Here is a 19176-nt window from a genome sequence, read left to right on the forward strand (position 1 = left end):
TGACCCAGTCTGTTACGTGTCCTAAGATAAGTGATCATATAATCCTTCGTTCTGCCAGATATCCCTAGACAAAATACATGGGATGTAATCAATCTCTTTGTCCAGAATCTATGTTTCCCGATTTCTGATTTGTGATGATGTAGGACTTCTAATCGAACACATCAATCTAGTCCTGGCTGGGCCCAGCACATAAGTCAACACCAAATCATCGAGGGGCCCACAGATATCGCTTTTCCTATTAGGGCAAAAGGAATGAATAAACGTTGACTCATATGCTTGTATCTTTTACTCATCAAATTATACATGACAATACGTTTTATAACACCAAGTTACTGATGCGTTTTCGTATCACCAATGCATGACCGACTTGTAAATTGCAACTCATATATCTTCGTTTCAAGATTATAAGATATTATCGTCTCAGTATTGCTCGTGATGAATTCCATGAAGTGATACTCTGAGCGAGGGTTTATCCAGTACTCAAATCTCAATTTCTGAGTACTCATGAACGTTGCAGCAATTCTATTGCCATGTCTATCCTTAGACAATCTACAATCTAGTTCATGACAGTCTTAATTCACTACTTACTTCCAAAAGTATGAGTGACTGTGGAGTTTGAATAATCTTATTATTCGGGAAGTAAAACATGCAAAAATGAAACACAATAATAAACAATTGACAAAAGGCAGAAACCAAACTTATAAATAATACTTTATTATTTAATCACCAAAAGTCAATTACATTTACTTTGTTACAAGTTTCAGAATAAAACTAATCTAACTACTAAAACTAATATCATCTTTCAGTCCTATGCTCCGAGCATGCTGAATATGCTTAGCCCTACTCAGACCCTTTGTGAGGGGATCTGCTGGGTTATCTTCAGATGACACCCTCTTTACTATAAGATGGCCTTCTTCAACTCTATGTCTGATGAAATGGTACTTTCTGTCGATATGTCTGGTCTTACCATGATCTCTCGGTTCCTTTGTCAAGGCAACCGCTCCTTCATTATCGCAGAACAGTTCCATTGGCTCCTGGATGGTTGGAACAACTCCGAGATCCCCGATGAAGTTCCTCAACCAAGCTGCTTCTTTCGACGCTTCACTTGCTGCTATGTACTCTGATTCACAAGTAGAATCAGCCACCGTAATTTGCTTGGAACTCTTCCAAGTAACTGCTCCTCCATTCAGTAAAAACACCCAGCCCGACTGAGAACGAAAGTTATCTCTATCCGTCTGAAAGATGGCATCACTGTAACCATCTACTCTCAAAGTATCACTGCCACCAAGCACAAGGACCCAGTCCTTTGTCCTTCGCAAATACTTGAGTATATTCTTAACTGCTATCCAATGAGCTCTACCTGGGTTTCCCTGATAGCGACTGACCATGCTCAAAGCAAATGCCACATCAGGGCGAGTACATGTCATAGCGTACATGATCGATCCGACAGCGGAAGCATAAGGTACACGACTCATGTCATCTATTTCAACATCTGTACTCGGGCATTGAGTCTTACTCAATTTGGTATTGCTCTGGATAGGTAGCTCTCCCTTCTTGGAATTTTTCCATACTAAACCTCTTCAGTACCTTATCCAAGTATGTGCTCTGACTAAGTCCAATTAGTCTCTTCTTTCTATCTCTCAATATTCTAATCCCAAGAATATAGGTAGCTTCTCCAAGGTCTTTCATGGCAAAACACTTTCCAAGCCAAGACTTAACTTCTTTCAAGGTTGGAACGTTGTTACCAATGAGTAATATGTCATCGACATACAACACCAGAAAAGTTACTATACTCCCACTAGCCTTGATATACACACAGAACTCATCTTCACTTCTAGAGAAACCAAACTCTTTGACTTTCTCATGGAAGCAAATATTCCAACTGCGAGATGCTTGTTTCAATCCATAAATGGATTTCTCAAGCTTGCACACTCTATTGGGGAACTTTGCATCAACAAAACCCTCTGGCTGACTCATGTAAACATCTTCAGCCAACTTCCCATTAAGGAAAGCAGTTTTGACATCCATCTGCCAGATTTCATAATCATGAAAGGCAGCTATGGCGAGCAATATCCTAATAGATTTAATCTTAGCCACTGGCGAGAAGGTCTCATCATAGTCAACCCCTGGGGTTTGAGTGAAACCTTTTGCAACCAGTCGAGCCTTGAATGTGTGCATATTTCCATCCATGTCTGTCTTCTTCTTGAAGATCCATTTGCACCCAACTGTCTTACGACCTGGTGCACTATCAACCAAATTCCAAACTTGGTTGTCATACATGGACTTAATCTCGCTGTCCATTGCCTCTTTCCACTTGGAAGCCTCTGGGCCTGCCATTGCTTCCTTATAAGTGACTGGTTCATCTAAGTTTACCAGTGTTCTGTCACTTATGAATGTGTCACCATCTGAAGTAATATGAAAACCATACAACTCAGGTGGCACACTCACCCTAGTGGATCTTCTAAGAGGTAATGAGTTATCGATTGGTTCAACAGGAACTGTTTCCTCTGGTTGAGTGCTAGTGTCATCTAAGGTTCCTTCATTGGCTGACTCTTGAATTTCTTCAAGGTCAATAGTGCTCCCATTGTCCTCTTTGAATATGAGCTCTCTTTCAAGAAAGACTCCTCTTCGTGCTACAAAGACCACGTTCTCACTAGGCCTGTAGAACAAATATCCAAAAGACTGCTTTGGGTAACCAATGAAAACACATTTCTCACTTCTAGCTGCTAGCTTGTCGTGAGTCTCTCGTCTTACGAAAGCTTCACAACCCCAGACTTTAATATGTGCTAACGAGGGAACTTTCCTTGTCCACATTTCATGAGGTGTTTTGGCAACCTTCTTTGTAGGGACAAGATTGAGGATGTGGGCGGCTGTCTCTAAGGCATACCCCAAGAAGTGAATGGGAAGCGAAGCCCGACTCATCATAGAACGAACCATGTCTAATAAGGTTCGATTACGCCTCTCAGCTACACCATTTAACTGTGGTGTCCTAGGAGGAGTCAATTGTGAGACTATCCCACATTCTTTCAGATAGTCGTTAAACTCGATACTAAGATACTCCCCGCCTCTATCGGATCTAAGTATCTTTATCTTTCTACCCAATTGATTTTCGACTTCATGCTTAAACTCTTTGAACTTTTCAAAAGTTTCTGACTTATGCTTGATCAAGTAGATATATCCATATCTGCTATAATCATCAGTGAAAGTCACATAGAATCGATTAGCATCTCTTGTAGTTGATCTGAAGGGCCCACACACATCTGTGTGTATGAGATCCAACAGACCTTCACCTCTTTCACAAGACCCTGTGAATGGTGATTTTGTCATCTTTCCCAAAAGACAAGATTCACACATATCATCTGATTTTAGGTCAAATGATTCCAACACTCCATCCTTTTGGAGTTGGGCTATGCGTTTCTTGTTAATGTGTCCAAGACGACAATGCCACAAGCATGCCTTGTCTACACTATTAGACAAGTCAATATTAAGTACACTATTTCCTAGGCTATCAACACAAGTCACTGTTTCATACACACCATTACAAGGCAAAGCTTCAAACATAAAAACACCATTCTTATAAACAGAAATTGAACCATTCAAATCATTAAAAGAATATGTAAAACCTTGTCTGAACAATGCATGAAATGAAATAATGTTTCTCGTCATCTCAGACGAATAGCAACAATTTATTAAATCTAATCTAACATCATTGCTAAGCAGAAGCTGATAAACTCCGATCTTGGTCACTGGTGAAGACTTTTTGTTTCCCATGATCAAGTTTATCCTTCCTCGCTCTATCTCCTCACTTTCCTTTAGTCCATGTAAATCAGAACATATATGAAAACCACATCCTGTATCAAGGACCCATGAACGAGAAGATAATGAGTTATTAGCAGAAATAGTGTAAATACCTGCCGAAGATGGCTTCACTTTGCCATCCTTGATATCTTGCAGATATTGTGGGCAAGATCTCTTCCAATGCCCCTTTTGATTGCAGTAAAAGCAAACGGCCTCTTTTGGATCAGAAACATGGGGAGTGGAACCATTGGGCTTAGCCTTTGGGCCATTACTAGACGACCCAGCTTGAGCCTTGCTCTTCCAGTTTTGCTTGGGAGGACCTTTCCTCTTTTTCCCCTTTCCCTGTCCAATAGCCAACACAGGGGCACTTGTAGGCGTGGAGGGTATACTTTTACCCTTCATTCCTGCCTCAGCTGTCTGCAACAAGTTGTGCAATTGGGCCAAGGTCTGCTCAGTATTGTTCAAATGGTAAGTTAGAATAAACTGACCATAACAATCAGGTAGTGAGTTCAAGACCATGTCAATGGCCAATTCCTCATCAAAGTGAATGTTGAGCTTGACCAAACGCTCTATGTAGCGTTTCATTCTTTGCACATGTGACACAACCGATTCCCCTTCTTTCATCTTGCAAGCCATGAGTGACTTGACTACTTCAAACTTTTCCTGACGAGCTCGCTTATGGTACTTTTCCATAAGGTCCTTGTTCATCTCAAAAGGCCAGTAGTCCTCATAGTACATCTGCAGTTCTGGGGACATGGTTGCCACCATGATGCACGCCACTTTGGTAGCATCATCGTAATGTTTCTTGTAGGCAGCAAGATCTTCAGGAGTAGCTTCAGACTCATCAAGCTCTTTGAGCTCCTTTTCAAGAACATATTCTTTGTTCTCAAAACGAAGAGCCATCTTGATGTTGCGCATCCAATCGTTATAATTTGAGCCATCCATAACGACTTTGGAGCAGATATTGAGCAAAGAGAAGTTCTGGTTGGAGGAGGATGAAGCAGAAGTGTTTCCAGGAGTAGACATCTGAAAAGAAAGAAAGTTTTAGTTAGATTTCAAGATACCTCAATATAATAACCCAAAGATAAAATATCAAGGTTAGGATCCAACTATGAAGATTCACAACTTAGAAATGGGATGCCGAGATCCAAGTGTAAATTTCATAAAGGTAGGTGAATGACGATTCACCAATTCCACCATTAGACGAAACAAACGAAGTGAAATTCCTAATTCTTTTGAGATACATTGAAACTATTCAATGGCATGTTTTAATCTCAGATTATGCTCTTCTATTTGTGACTGGGATGCCGAGGATCACAAACAAGATGTGAATAACCATGCAAATGTGCTTGGTAACCTCATTGTCTTTATCATTAACTATTGATGTGCTGGTAAACCACACACGCTCCATCAAAATGACAATTATGAGATACCCATTACTACTCTTTATTAGTGCCCTTTAGTGTGCTGGTTAACCACACACGCTCCACTAACGACCAATAAAGCATAATGTGCAATTTCATGGATTAGCATACTTTTCACATTTTTCCTAAAGTAACTAGAGTTGGGATTTTAAAAATAATGTTCTAGTACTTTCTTTAATGTCATTATACTTTTAATGAGAAGTAGTTGTCCTATCAAATCCGTTCTGCTAACGACCCTCCACTAATCAAGGAAACGGTGGGTGAGAGTGGACACCCATTCAACTACCATTTTATAGGCAGTTTCCTTATACCCCCCTTATAGATTAGCTTCGTGAATGAGGCATACTAGCGATTTGACTGACCATATTCTTATACATATATAATATTAAACTTTTAATCATAATACATATATAGGGTGTGTTTTAAAACATTTTAAAACTTCAAGGGTTTATATAAATTTCGAAATTCAAACTATTAAATTTAAATTTAAATAAACCAATTAACTAGATTTAATATTTATCTTTTAATTAACTATTAATCAAATTATTAAATCTTGTAAGGATTATCTAATTAAATTAATCAATTAATTTAATCCTAATCCTTATCCCTCTAAATTTCGAAAAATAGGGTAAGGATAATTATCCAATTAATCTAATTAAGTAACAATTATCCAAAACAAGAAACCCTAAAACTTCTAGCAATTTCTAAATTTACAAGGGAGGAGGCTAGGGTTTTCAAAACCCTAACCCTAATTTCGATTAGGGTTCTTTGGAGGCTAGGGTTTTCGAAAAAACCCTTTTATCCAAAACCCTAGAAATCGAAAATTTGGCCTTTAGGGTTTAATAGCTATAAACCCTAATTTGCAATTCAACAATTATAGCAATTCAATTTAAAACAAACAATGGCTCTGATACCACTAATGGGTTTTAGGTAAAACAAATAAACTAGAAAACAATTCCTAAGTTCACATGCAACCTACTTTGGATCTATGTTTTAACTATTGAACATATAACTTTGAATTGCAAAACAAGAACCCTAGAGGAGAGAGGCTAATTTCGAAATTAACAAACTAGGGTTTAGGAGTTACATACCTTTCAATTGTTATAGCAAACAATTGATAATCCTCTTGATCTTGATCTTGATCTTCTTGGAAGCTTAGCACCACAAATGTAATGCCTCTAATGGAATCACACCCAAGAACTAGCAAGAAGGAAACTTGGAGGAGAGAGGATGGAGAGAGTATGCAATTTCGGCCTTAGGGTTTCTTCCAAAGAAATCAGTGACCTCAAATGTGAGCCAGGAGGCTCCTTAAATAGCTGAGGGATCTAGGGTTTAGGGAAAACCCTAGTTATCCTTTGCTTAGGGCCTAAGCAAGATCCAAAGGCCTTATTTGGACCCCTTGGACGAAATCTCTAGGGTTTCCCCTAAGAATTTCGTCCACCTCCTTCCAAGGGGGTTCTGGAACCTTCCACTCAACTATTAATTAATTGCAAACTAGTCCCTGCACTTTATAATTAATTCTTTTAACCCCAAAATTAATTCTAATTAATTTCTGGCTAACTACTAATTAAACATAATGATTTCTAATTAATATATTAATCTTTTAACATATTAATAAATCATTTATATTAATTCATTAATCTTATAAATTAATATCTCTCCTTTCATAATTTCCTTGTCCAGTTGCTAGGTTGAGGGCAACCCAAAAGGACTGTGCTGCTATCAATTCAAGTACATACCAATTATAGTTATGGGCTTAGACACCTAATCCAACAAACATGTCCCAGAATCTCAATAACATAAACTCCATGAGTGTGTACGGATCATGCCGGCGCCTTCCCGCGATCCTCGCTAGTACCTGAAACACATAACATAACAACTGTAAGCATAAATGCTTAGTGAGTTCCCCAAAATACCACATACCACACATACGCCTTTCCAGGCCATAACTCTGTAGGATCTTCCGATCCATGTGTCTCAGGGGACTTCCGTCCCAAATCCCGGTAGACCTTCCGGTCCTACCCGTATCGACCTTCCGGTCCGTAACCTCCTGACCTTCCGGTCCATATCATCCTGACTTTCCGGTCCTTACCATACATAACATACATAGCACATACATATCACATAACCGCATATAGCACATACATCATAGCATACAAGACCTTTCGGTCACACATAGGTACCCTTCCAGGTACAGTATAGTAAGAAGACTCACCTCAATGAAGTCGGATAAACTCTCGTGCTCAACGTCCCGACCTAGCCTCCTCCTATTATTCAAATAGCATTCCCGATCAATATTCTCTCATAGCCTCATCTCTACAGATTGGCTAGAAAGCCATTTTACCCTTCCCTGAACTCTCTTGAATCAGTCTTGTCCAGAACCCTAAAGTCAACGAAAGTCAACGGTCAAACTTTGACCCGACTCGTCGAGTGCACAAGGGCGACTCGGCGAGTCCATGCGGGTCCTGTGAATCCTTCTAGTCTCTCTTGGCTCGTCGAGTCATCCTTCCAGTCGACGGGTTTCTCCTATCACGAATCGCGGGGTAACCCCGACTCGACTCGTCGAGTCCACTTATGGACTCGACGAGTTGCTTCCATGTTCTTACTCAAATGACCTTCTAAGGTCAGATCTGCTTCCCTAACTATCAGATCTACCCTTCAAGTGCTCAAATGTCACGTAAAGGTGCAACCTTTACGTGCATGCAACCCACATCAAGTCATAAATGGAGAAATAACTCTAAAAATGGCAACCTCGTCTCTAATCCTCCATGAACAAACAAAAAGCAGAATGGGGAAGGTTCTCTGGACCTCTATGGGTCCAGATCTGAGGTCTAACCCAGCAAGGCACCATAAACTCAACTCTTCAAGTCTTCCAAGGTTATAGAAAACCCTAAATCATAGATCTTAACCCAAAACATAAAGGAAGTTCGATTTGATACCTCAAAAGTGTAGATCTGAACTTGAAACCTTGGATCCACAGCTCCTTTGACCTCCTCTTGTTGGAAACCACTTCTCCTTTGCTAAAACACATAAGAAATGGTGAATTAGCCTTCCTCTTGCACCACAAACGCTCTCTCTCTCTTTCTCTAGGGTTTCTCAGTGGTGAAGTGGCCGCAATGGAGGCTATAAAGGCCTTTAAATAGGGCACAGACCCCGAGAGTTAGGGTTTCAAATTACAGCGCGGACTCGCCGAGTCCACGCATCGACTCGTCGAGTCCTTCATTAAATCAGACAAGAAATGCGCGATCCTACTCGGCGAGTCTGAGCGCCTACTCGCCGAGTCCCTCCCTAAAACTCAAGATAAATACTTAAAATAAGGTACCTGGGAATCCGGATGTTACATCTCGGTTCGAAAATATGAGGTCCATAAAGAAGTTTTCGGCCCATTGGGCCTTTAGGGTAGTTTACGGCCCAATTTGCATAAAAGAATAAATTTTATGGCCCATTAGGGCTAATTAGATTTGTTATGGCCCAACAAGGTTAATTAGGCTGGTTATGGCCCAATAAGGCTTATTGGAGTAGTTTTTTCCATTTTAGGCCCAATATGGCCCAAAATGTCAAATCTCATGAAGGTGGGTTGAATTAGAGCCCAATTAAGAGTTCTAAACCCATACAAGTCAAATTGGAAACTTATTGGTCCATTAGGCCCAATAAGGAAATCCTAGTCCATAATGGATTTAAACCGGGATTTTTAGGGTTTCCAATCTTTTGTTGACCATTTGAAGTGTTTGTATAGAGTGTTTGATGAAATTTTGTTGTCATTGAATAACATCATGTATGCTTTCAAGTTTTAGTTACAAATGTTATCCTTGTTAATGTTTACAAAAGCATTAGAATTTCCTGGTTGTGACAGATTCACATGTAAATCACATGTAATTTACATATGAATCACAAGTGAATCACATATGAATTACATATGATTCACATGTAAATCACAACTGAATCACATATGAATGACAACTATATGCACACATGCATTTTGTGTAAGTGTTCTTCGTTATTTTTTTTAAAAAATTTCTTGTGAATTTCACATTTGAATCTTAAAAGATACAATCACGCGTGAATATCACATTATATAATCACATGTGAATCTTACATGATATATACATATTCATTTTTGTGAGTGTTCTTGCATTAACCTATTTTTTATTTTCTTGTAGATTTGGATGAATTTGTGAAAAATATTTAAGAGGTGAAAAATGATAAATTGAAGAATATATGAAAATCAAGACACGAAGACATGAAAAATCTTTTAAATTTTGTAGCATTTTTTGTTTTTTATATTTTATTTTGTATTGAACAAAATACTTGTACTATTGCATTTATAGATTAGTAAATAAAAATATATTTTTTATGATTTATTTATGAATATTATAATATAAGAAACATGCATATATGCACCTGAAAAATATGCATATAGGCACCTAAAACATGAATATTATAATATAAGAAACATGCATACATGCACTTGAAAATTATGCATATATGCACCTAAAACGTTGATTTTTTTTGGTTAAAAAAGTTATAATTGTTTAGACAAATTTTTATAATTGGTCCCTGTGGTTTGCAAAATATCTCGCTTTGAGGACTTTCAAAGAAAATATCACGCCACTGGTCCCTGTGGTTTCCAAAATTACATGAAAGGTCCTCCCACCATTAAATCTAACTGTTCAGCTTTTAGATTTTAATGAAAACAAAAATACTATTTTACCCTTGTATCAAATTTGCAATATACTACAAACTTGAAGGACCATTTGTGTAATTTTATAAATTTGAAATTTTGTATATATATAAATTATAAATATAAATTCTGTATATGTATATATTATAAATATAAATTATATACATATATATATATATATATATATATATATATATATATATATATATATATATAATTTCAACAATTTGATAATTTTTTTTAATCTTTTTGACATTTTGTTTTCCATTTTTATTTTATAATTTTAGTTATTTATTATATTTTTAATGTTTTTATTTATTTTGATTCAAGTAAATAAACTTAAATACGATAAACCATGTTGAAACCGTTTTTTCTTTAATTTTTCTTATTTGTGAATTGAAGCGTTAATGTTTTTATTTTAATTTTATGCGGTTACGGTTCATGTTTTTTTTTTACTCGGATGCTCCATAGTTAATATCGTTGTCAACTTTATGTTTGCATCTATTATTATCATTATTTCACCTTTTGTTTTCTATTATTTTTTTTATAATTTTAGTTATTTATTATTTTTCTATTGTTTTTATTTATTTTGATTCAAATAATGAAAAATAGAAAAACAAAAACTCAAATACCAAAATTGTAATATACTATAATATATTAATACATTTTACACTTTTCGTCCTTTTTTGGTTTTTTTGTTTTTTATTTTTTTTTATTTTTTCGTATTATTTTTTTTATTTTTTCGTATTATTTTTTAACTTTTTCCTAGTTTAATTTTTTCGTTGTTTCTTTTTATTTTTCATCAATTTGATAACTTTTTTTTAACCTTTTCCAAAAAGTGTAAAATGTATGAATATATTAGAGTATATTACAATTTTGGTGTTTGAGTTATTTTGGTTTTCTATTTTTTTTATAATTTTAATTATTTATGGTTTTTGTAACTAATACGAAAAAAACCAAAAAATGATTATAAGAAAAAAAATACGAAAAAATTTAAAAAATACGTAAAAAACCAAAAAAAATGAAAAATGTAAAATGTAATAAAATATTATAGTATATTACAATTTTGGTGTTTGAGTTTTTGTTTTTTGTTTTTCTATTTTTCATTACTTGAATCAAAATAAATAAAAACAATAGAAGAATAATAAATAACTAAAATTATAAAACAAAATGTGAAATAATGATGATGACAAATGCAAATATAAACTTGCTAACGATATTAACTGCGAAGCATCCAAGTAAAAAAACCATTAAATGTAACGGCATAAAATTAAAACAAAAAAACATTAACGCTTCAATCCACAAATAAGAAAAATTAAAGAAAATCGAAGTAAAGTTTATTTACTTGAATCAAAATAAATAAAAACATTAAAAATCTATAAGTAACTAAAATTATAAAATAAAAATAGAAAAGAAAATGTCAAAAAGATAAAAAAAATTATCAAATTGTTGAAATTATATATATATATATATATATATATATATATATATATATATATATATATATATATATATATATTATTAATAATCTATGGTCCCCGATTAATCCCCGCCAAGACCGATTAATCCCTTAACACCAGTCGACCGTCGAGCTACCGTCGAGCGATTTTTACAACCTTGATATATATATATATATATATATATATATATATATATATATATATATATATATATATATATATATATATATATATATAATAAGATTTACATATATACAAAATTTATATTATAATTTATATATATACAAAATTTCAAATTTACAAAATTACACAAATGGTCCTTGAGGTTTGTTGTATATTGCAAATTTGGTATAAGGGTAAAATATACTGCTTCTCTTGATGCCTCCAAAAGCTATCCCTAGCACAAAGATTGAACTTCACCGAATCCTGACGATGGTGGATAATCATCCTGCTGAACCCTGACCGCAGATTTCTCATGATGCTTCTGAACTGATCTTGGCCGTAACCGAGATAACACTGAACACTTCGAACCAGAAAAGGGAAATGACCCTACACTAGCTACTAATAAGTCCCGGTATGCAATTGGCATATGACATTTTTCGTAAATACAATCCGAATACAGGCAGGGAGATAACTCACACATACTCTTACCCGAGACCGAGGCAACAACAACCATAATACAGATAGAATCGAAAAAGAGCAATTGATACATACCTGAAACATTGCCTGCTGTAATCCGGATCTCTCCTGCATGTCATTGCAAAGTCCGACTCCTCTCTGTTGGGGCTCCTGTCCTTCCCTCTCGTCTATCAGTGATCCTCAAAGTGTCGGAAGCAAACGCGCTTACTACCCCTCCCCTCATCGTCGGACAGTCGGCCTTCTTGTGGCCCACCTGATCGCAGTGAAAACATAATGGGCTTGCCCCCTGGGGGCAGTCCCTGCTGACGTGACCATCCCTGCCACACTTGTAGCAACCTGAACCCCTGGAACGATAAACTCCCTCGTGCAGTTTCCCGCACGTGTTGCACTACCTTCGGCCTTGCTAGCCTACCAACCGTTGATCTGAAGTCCTAGGCCTCTTCCCGGGACCCTCCAAAGTATACACATGATCTGACATCCTCTTCTCAATGTGCTCCAAATCAATCTCCCGCTCTCGGGCTTTAGAGAACATATCGTTCAGGGTCCCGCACCCTGAAATACTCACGAACTTCCTAATGTCATCCCGCAGCATGTCGTGATACCTCACTTTCTTCATCTCCTCATCTGCTACATACTGATGTACCAATAAAGCCCTCTCCCAAAACTTGGCAGTGATCTCTGCCACAGTCTTCGTGGTTTGGCGGAGATCCAGAAACTCTCGGGCCAACTGTTGTACCTCGATCGATGGTGCAAACTCAGCTCGAAGCCTGGTCGAGAAGTCATCCCACGACATAACATCGACCAATCATCACCCAACTCACTACCGACCTCTTCCCACCAATCACGTGCCCGATCCTTCAACAGGCAGGAAACATATCTGACCTTCGCCTCCTCGGGGCAGAAACTCGTCCTGAACGCGTTATCCATATCCGCTAACCACCTCCTACTGATAATGGGATCCCTCTCCCCATGAAACGCAAGAGCTCCACAAGCACGAAACTCTCAGAAGGTCAGTGTGCGAGATCCAATGATAGCCATAACCTCCGTACAAAACGCGCCCAAGCGCTCATCCACTATCTCTGAAACACAACGAGAAATCTCTGATGAAATGAACTCTCGCAACTGCTCGCTAATCGGCTCAGCGTCTGCACCTGATTCTGAACCCGATCCTGGACCATCTCCCTGAAAGCTCATCTCCAACTGAAATACAACATTCCAAAAGTCAACACATAACCAAGGGTCCTTTCCCCATAAGCTTCTTATATTCTCCAAGACTTTCACCGATTCGAGTATGGATCCTGTGCTTTCAGTAGTACGGGACCAATACTACCTTCCACACCTATCCATACTTTCCTCAGCAATCATCCCGAATCCTCTAAGTCACCTTCTCAATACAAACACCATAACTCACTATACCGCACCGCTAGGCTTACTGAAACATATCCTAGGCTTACCTTAGGGAAATCTCCTATCCCAAACCCAGTCCTCAGCTGCTGAAAGACTCTTCATAATGCCAATTAACCACTGCATGAATACCATCACATGTGACGAGGCTCGGATAATCCTTCGAGTAAAGGACTCGTCCCTACAACATTAGACTCATACGAGAGCTGCGCAATAGGGTCAAATCCATCACTCTGAGATTATTCAACCCTGGTCACATGTGACTTAACGTATTCATCTAATAGCTAACTCCCATCACTCGAAGTCTCACAAAGCACAGAGCAAGCAACATTCAGATAACGGAAAATCTAACCAAACAAGCCATTCTATCCTCTTATCAGGAATCTATACTAGCATGTAATTCAAAGGCTCATATAATCAGGCATAACCTAAACAGGCCATCCTACTACTGGATGATCAGTTCTAGCATGCAGATCTACAAGCTCACATAAGCATACAAGGTAACTCTCCTAGATCCTTAGCCATAATCTAGCATGTGAATCACATAAACATATTATATCACATAACAAACATGTATTGGTATTTTGGGAACCACTTACTTGAGCTCGGCCGATTGCACGCATCACACCCCTTTCTTTTCAAAGTTCTTTTCTCTTTTCAAATTCCTTTCAAAATTCTTTTTATAAAAAAATGATTTTTTTCCTTTGAAAATTCTCATACCAAGTCCTCAGTTTGAGTCCAGAAACACCCGAGAGTGTGCCCGGATCCCTCAAACCAAGGCTCTGATACCAACTTGTAACATCCCAAAATTCAAGACCAAAAATTTCATTTTTAATAAATAGAAAACACTTAACGACTTTGTTCTGAACATTGAAAACATTTCATTTAAAATAAATATCAGAGTCTAATCCCAAAGATCACATAATGCGGAATAATATGGGTGAATGCGATGCGGTCGTCCCGAGCTCCTTTTCTGAAAACTGAAGGTACCTGAAACCAAAACTGTAAACCGTAAGCACGAAGCTTAGTGAGTTCCCCAAATACCACATACCATACATATCAACTGGGCTATACATGCCATACATATTGTGAGCCATACATATCAATCATATATCAAATAAGTTGATATGTGCCGCACATAGTCTTGCTGTTATGCCACGGGCCGCCACGTGGTCTTTCTTGCCAAGCCGGGGGCCACCCCCTGGGTCTTACAGACAAGTGCCAAGAGCCGCCTCCTGGTCTTCCATGCAAGTATCACAAAGACAACTAGCATACATACTACTCTACTTAGATAATAAGCATACAGTGTGCCAGGAGCCACCTCCTGGTCTTTCATGCATATTGCCTAGGGCTAACCCCTGGGTCTTCCTGTCATACATAATAGCATACTGGGTGCCAGGGGCTACCCCATGGTCTTTCATACATAGTGCCTAGGGCTAACCCCCGGGTCTTCCTACCATACATAAACTAAATGGGCCAGCATTGTGGCCGTAGACCCATAAACACAGTGAGGAGACCCACCTTGCACTTTTGAAGACTTGCAGATAATCCTCTGGCTGCTAACTGGCAATTCCCGAACTGCTAATCCTTCGGCTCCCCGAGCTATCAATACCAAATAACACTTAGTCCATAACCAATAATCCTTCTTAGGGTAACATGACCATTTTACCCCTGCTCTAATTTGGACCATAACCAAGGCCCAATTCCATCTAATCTTTCTAAGTCCACTAATGGCCCAATTTTATAAATTGGGCCCAATCCCTCTATTGGGCCTTACCTAAGCCCAAACATATTCTTGGCCCAAATTATAGACTTCTGATGGCCCACTAAGGCCCAAAGAACTAAAATCCAATGCATGGCCCAATCCGAGGCCCAATAACACAAAGCCCACTCCGACTGAGTATGCGGGGCGTACTCAACTGTACACAGGGCGTACTGGGCTGGTGGCCTATACGCTGCGCGTACCAGCTTGTACGCCCAACGTACTCCCCTGTTAAGCCCTTTCTTCTATTAAGCACTTAATGCTTCTATCCAGTGGTCCAAATCATCGATCTAAGTTCCTCTTAACGTCTGAATCCATAAAGTCACTGACTTGGTGACTTTACATGTCCCAAACATTTTCAAACTCCAAAAATGGTATTCTACTTCCATGAAAATGGTCTTAACTCTTGCATGAGCCCATTAAGACCACCAAGATGACAAGTTTCTGTCTTAGGGAGTCATTTAGCACCAAGGGTGGCAATCCTTAGTCTAGGAATCAGATTTGGACCATAAAGCTTCATCCTTGGGACCAAAAAGGTCCAAAACTCCATCATAATAGATCTAAGCATTCAAGAGACAAGTTCAAGACTTTATACCTCAATAAAGTCTGAAATGAAGCAATAACCCCAGATCTATATCTTCTCCTTTGATCCCCCACCTTGCTATGCTCTTCACTTGCTTGGAAAATGGCTTTACTACTCCAAAGCTCCAAGGACACTCAAAAGTGGTTTAGGGTTTCGTGGTGGCTGTCTAAAGATGAGAGGGAGCCTGACCCCTGAGGCACATTATTTCTTTTATAGTGACATAACCCTATATAGGGTTTGGTGACTCTGGGTGTACTTCTCGTACGCTAGGCGTACGCCTCTCCGCACCCGCGACCAACCGACCTTATACGATGGGCATACCCAGCCAGACACGTGCATGCATCCCTTGCATGCATGGGACTTGCTTGCCAAACATTTCCATTAGGGACCATTTAGGCCAATAACTTCAAAGTGCTATAACTTCAAAGGTGGCGGGAAAACCTATGCTCTTAGTCACGCCCCCAAGCGTAAAACCATACGAATAAACCCGAGACCATAAAAGACCGAATCGTCAGATTACGCTAGCACCTTTTTCTCCTTCTTTCAAAATGCAACCAAAAACCACAAAAAGATCAATATCACACAAGGGAGGCTAGGGTTACGATTTCAGGTCTTGAGAGGGTGATGGAGGCTGAAACCCTAGCCATAAAGACCTTTACATAGGGCCCAAAGCCGATGGATTAGGGTTTCTCCAAAATCGGTTGCCACGTCGTAGCGAGTCAATTAAACTCACAGTCAAGAAAATAGTGTTACGTCATGGTGAAGCCCCACCATGTTGTGGCAACGCAAGAATAAATTTATAAATTTAAATGAATTGGCGCATACCTGAAACGGGTGTTACAACTCTCCCCCACTTGAATCAGACTTCAACCTTGAAGTCCCTTCGAAAACAAACTCAGGGTAATGCTCCCTCATCTCCTCCTCGAACTCCTATGTCCACTCTGAATCCTTGCGGTGCTGCCACTGCATCTTTACCAAGCTCACAACCTTGCTACGCAAGATCTTCGTCTTCTTGTCGAGGATGGTGTAACGCCCGGGTTTTGGGGCTAAGCATTATCAGATGATGTAATAGTCTAGGTCAACTATTGTAACTTTTTTTGAGATAATAAAGATGAAATATTTGAGTATTATGAGAATTATATGTCTTTATATGCTTATTTATAAATGTGTAATAAATAAAGAATAAAAATAAGCATCAAAATTAAAGTGTGAGATAAACCCGATATCTCTACATAAAGTTGTAGTGGTCGAAACAAGGATTATGGGGATATAAAGAACGCCGAAATCCGAGTTATAACGAAAAAGTTATGACTCGTCAAAGTTTCGCAACGGAACCGACACGACACCGGGAAGCGTAAATAGTGAATTTACGATAGAGTGACTTTTAGCCTTAGCGATCTAAACGAAAGTCGTAGAAAACGGTAAACCGAGAGCGTCCATAAAAAGAACGCCCAAATCTGACTTCATATGAGGAAGTTATGATTTTTCGAAGTTTCGGCTTAGCAGTGTACAACCCGAAGTTCAAATATTAGATCGAGCAGTTTTTAGCCGACACAACCTAAACGAGAATCAAAGATCTCGTTAATAGTAGTGTAACGATAAAAAGACAGACGAAAACGGACGTCGGATGAAGAAGTTATGAATTTTTAACGGACCAATCCTGTCCCGGCCTGTTAAAAATATAAATTTTAAAATAAAGTCAAACTTAGCCGACGGAGTCTAAACGAAAGTTGTAGACTACGTTCCTGCCTACGCGTGGATATAAAGAACGTCGAAAACGGATCCCGTATGAGGAAGATACGAATTTTTGAAGTTGGAACTCAAATTTGCGAAGCTGGTGCGAATAGTGATGGCGTGGCTCGATCTGGGCCGTCCATTTCTGATCAAAGGCTCGCTTCGGAATGCGACACGTCGCCTCGCAAATTACGCCCTGCGTTCGAGGTCGGGTACGCCCAGCGTACCTCGGTCTTATGCGGTCCGAGAAGAGGCCACGCTCCACCACCAGAACCGCGCCACGTGTCTCGCCAGCTGCTGATCTTATCCGACGAACGCGCCGCGTAGCCGAGGACTACGCCCAGCGTACGTCCGAGGCTGGCACTATAAATACCTTGCGAAGGCAGCCGGATTTCTTGCACATTTCCACTTCTCTTTGTAGTTTCTTTCGGTTCGGAAACGCTTCTCCAAGCGAAGCCCAGTTTTCTATAAAACCCGCTGTAAGTAAGCTACGCCTACGCTATTTTTAATATAACTTCTAATTAATTATAGTAACATTATTAGGACCTTAAAATAATTATTTGGGCTATTATTATGAGTTATATAGAGTGTTGTTTAACGCTTATATAATAGTAATAATAGCTAGACTATTAATTAGTCGCGGTTAACGTTAGAGTAAACCCTAGTGGTATTGATACTAGGTTTTGTCAAGGGAAAATTGTTTTGAGATAACAAAGCGCTGTCCGAGTACCGAGTCATCACCTTAACAGGTGAGTGCATAGTTACTTTCATCTTACACATAGATATGAAGTATTTTATATAAATTACATGCTGTGTGTGCATATTATCTGTATACTTGCTATCTATGCTGGATGAATGATTTTATACATGTTTTAAATGATTTAAACTGTATATGTATTTTATATCTACAAAATGTGTTGGGTAAAACATGGGTAGATGTAATAGTTGTTGTGTGACAAAATAAAATAATGAGAGGCCTCGTTATAGATGTTATTGATGATCCAGTCATCTAGCGGAGTATAGATGACGACCACAGACTATTCTAGACAGTCCAGTGGAACGCTAGCAGGCTCGCAACTTTTAGGTGTTTATTTGAACTGTGTGCTCACCAGCAGTACTCCATACCCCCACATGGTTGCCTTATTTGACATGAATTGCTGAGGAACCCCCGAAGCATGTGTTGTCACCCCGTGAAAGTCCTTAGACTAGGTCCCTTGTGTTAGATGTTTTAGGGACGTAAAGTGAGGATAACGGGAAGGGGTAATCGGGTTTGTTTGGTTGATGAAATTAATAAACTTATTTATTGTGGGTTGAAAACCCTATGTGATCACCAGGCTCCCAAGCCTGGCCCACTCAGTTTCTTGTAATACAGGTAGTGGCGCATGAGCATAGATGTTTGGATGAGAGATAAGGGATTTTAGGCCTGTAAATACGAAATAATGTAGTAAGGCTTATGTTGTACTGTTCATGCTTTTGATCTGTATCGAACATGACATCCCGAGTCTTTTTAATGAAATACATTTCTATGGAAATGCTTTGATAAATCTTTATCAAATTTTGTTTTGGGAACAAATTCTGCAACTCTTTTATTTAAATTATTACTCTGATTTTTAAACAAAGCATAAACAAAATCGGTCTTTTCTGGCCGTGAAAATGAGGATGTCACAGATGGAAATCAGTCTCTCTATATA

Source organism: Lactuca virosa, chromosome 2, assembly GCF_052849685.1.
Source record: "Lactuca virosa cultivar CGN04683 chromosome 2, Lactuca_virosa_CGN04683_v6, whole genome shotgun sequence".
Taxonomy (NCBI): Eukaryota; Viridiplantae; Streptophyta; class Magnoliopsida; order Asterales; family Asteraceae; genus Lactuca; species Lactuca virosa.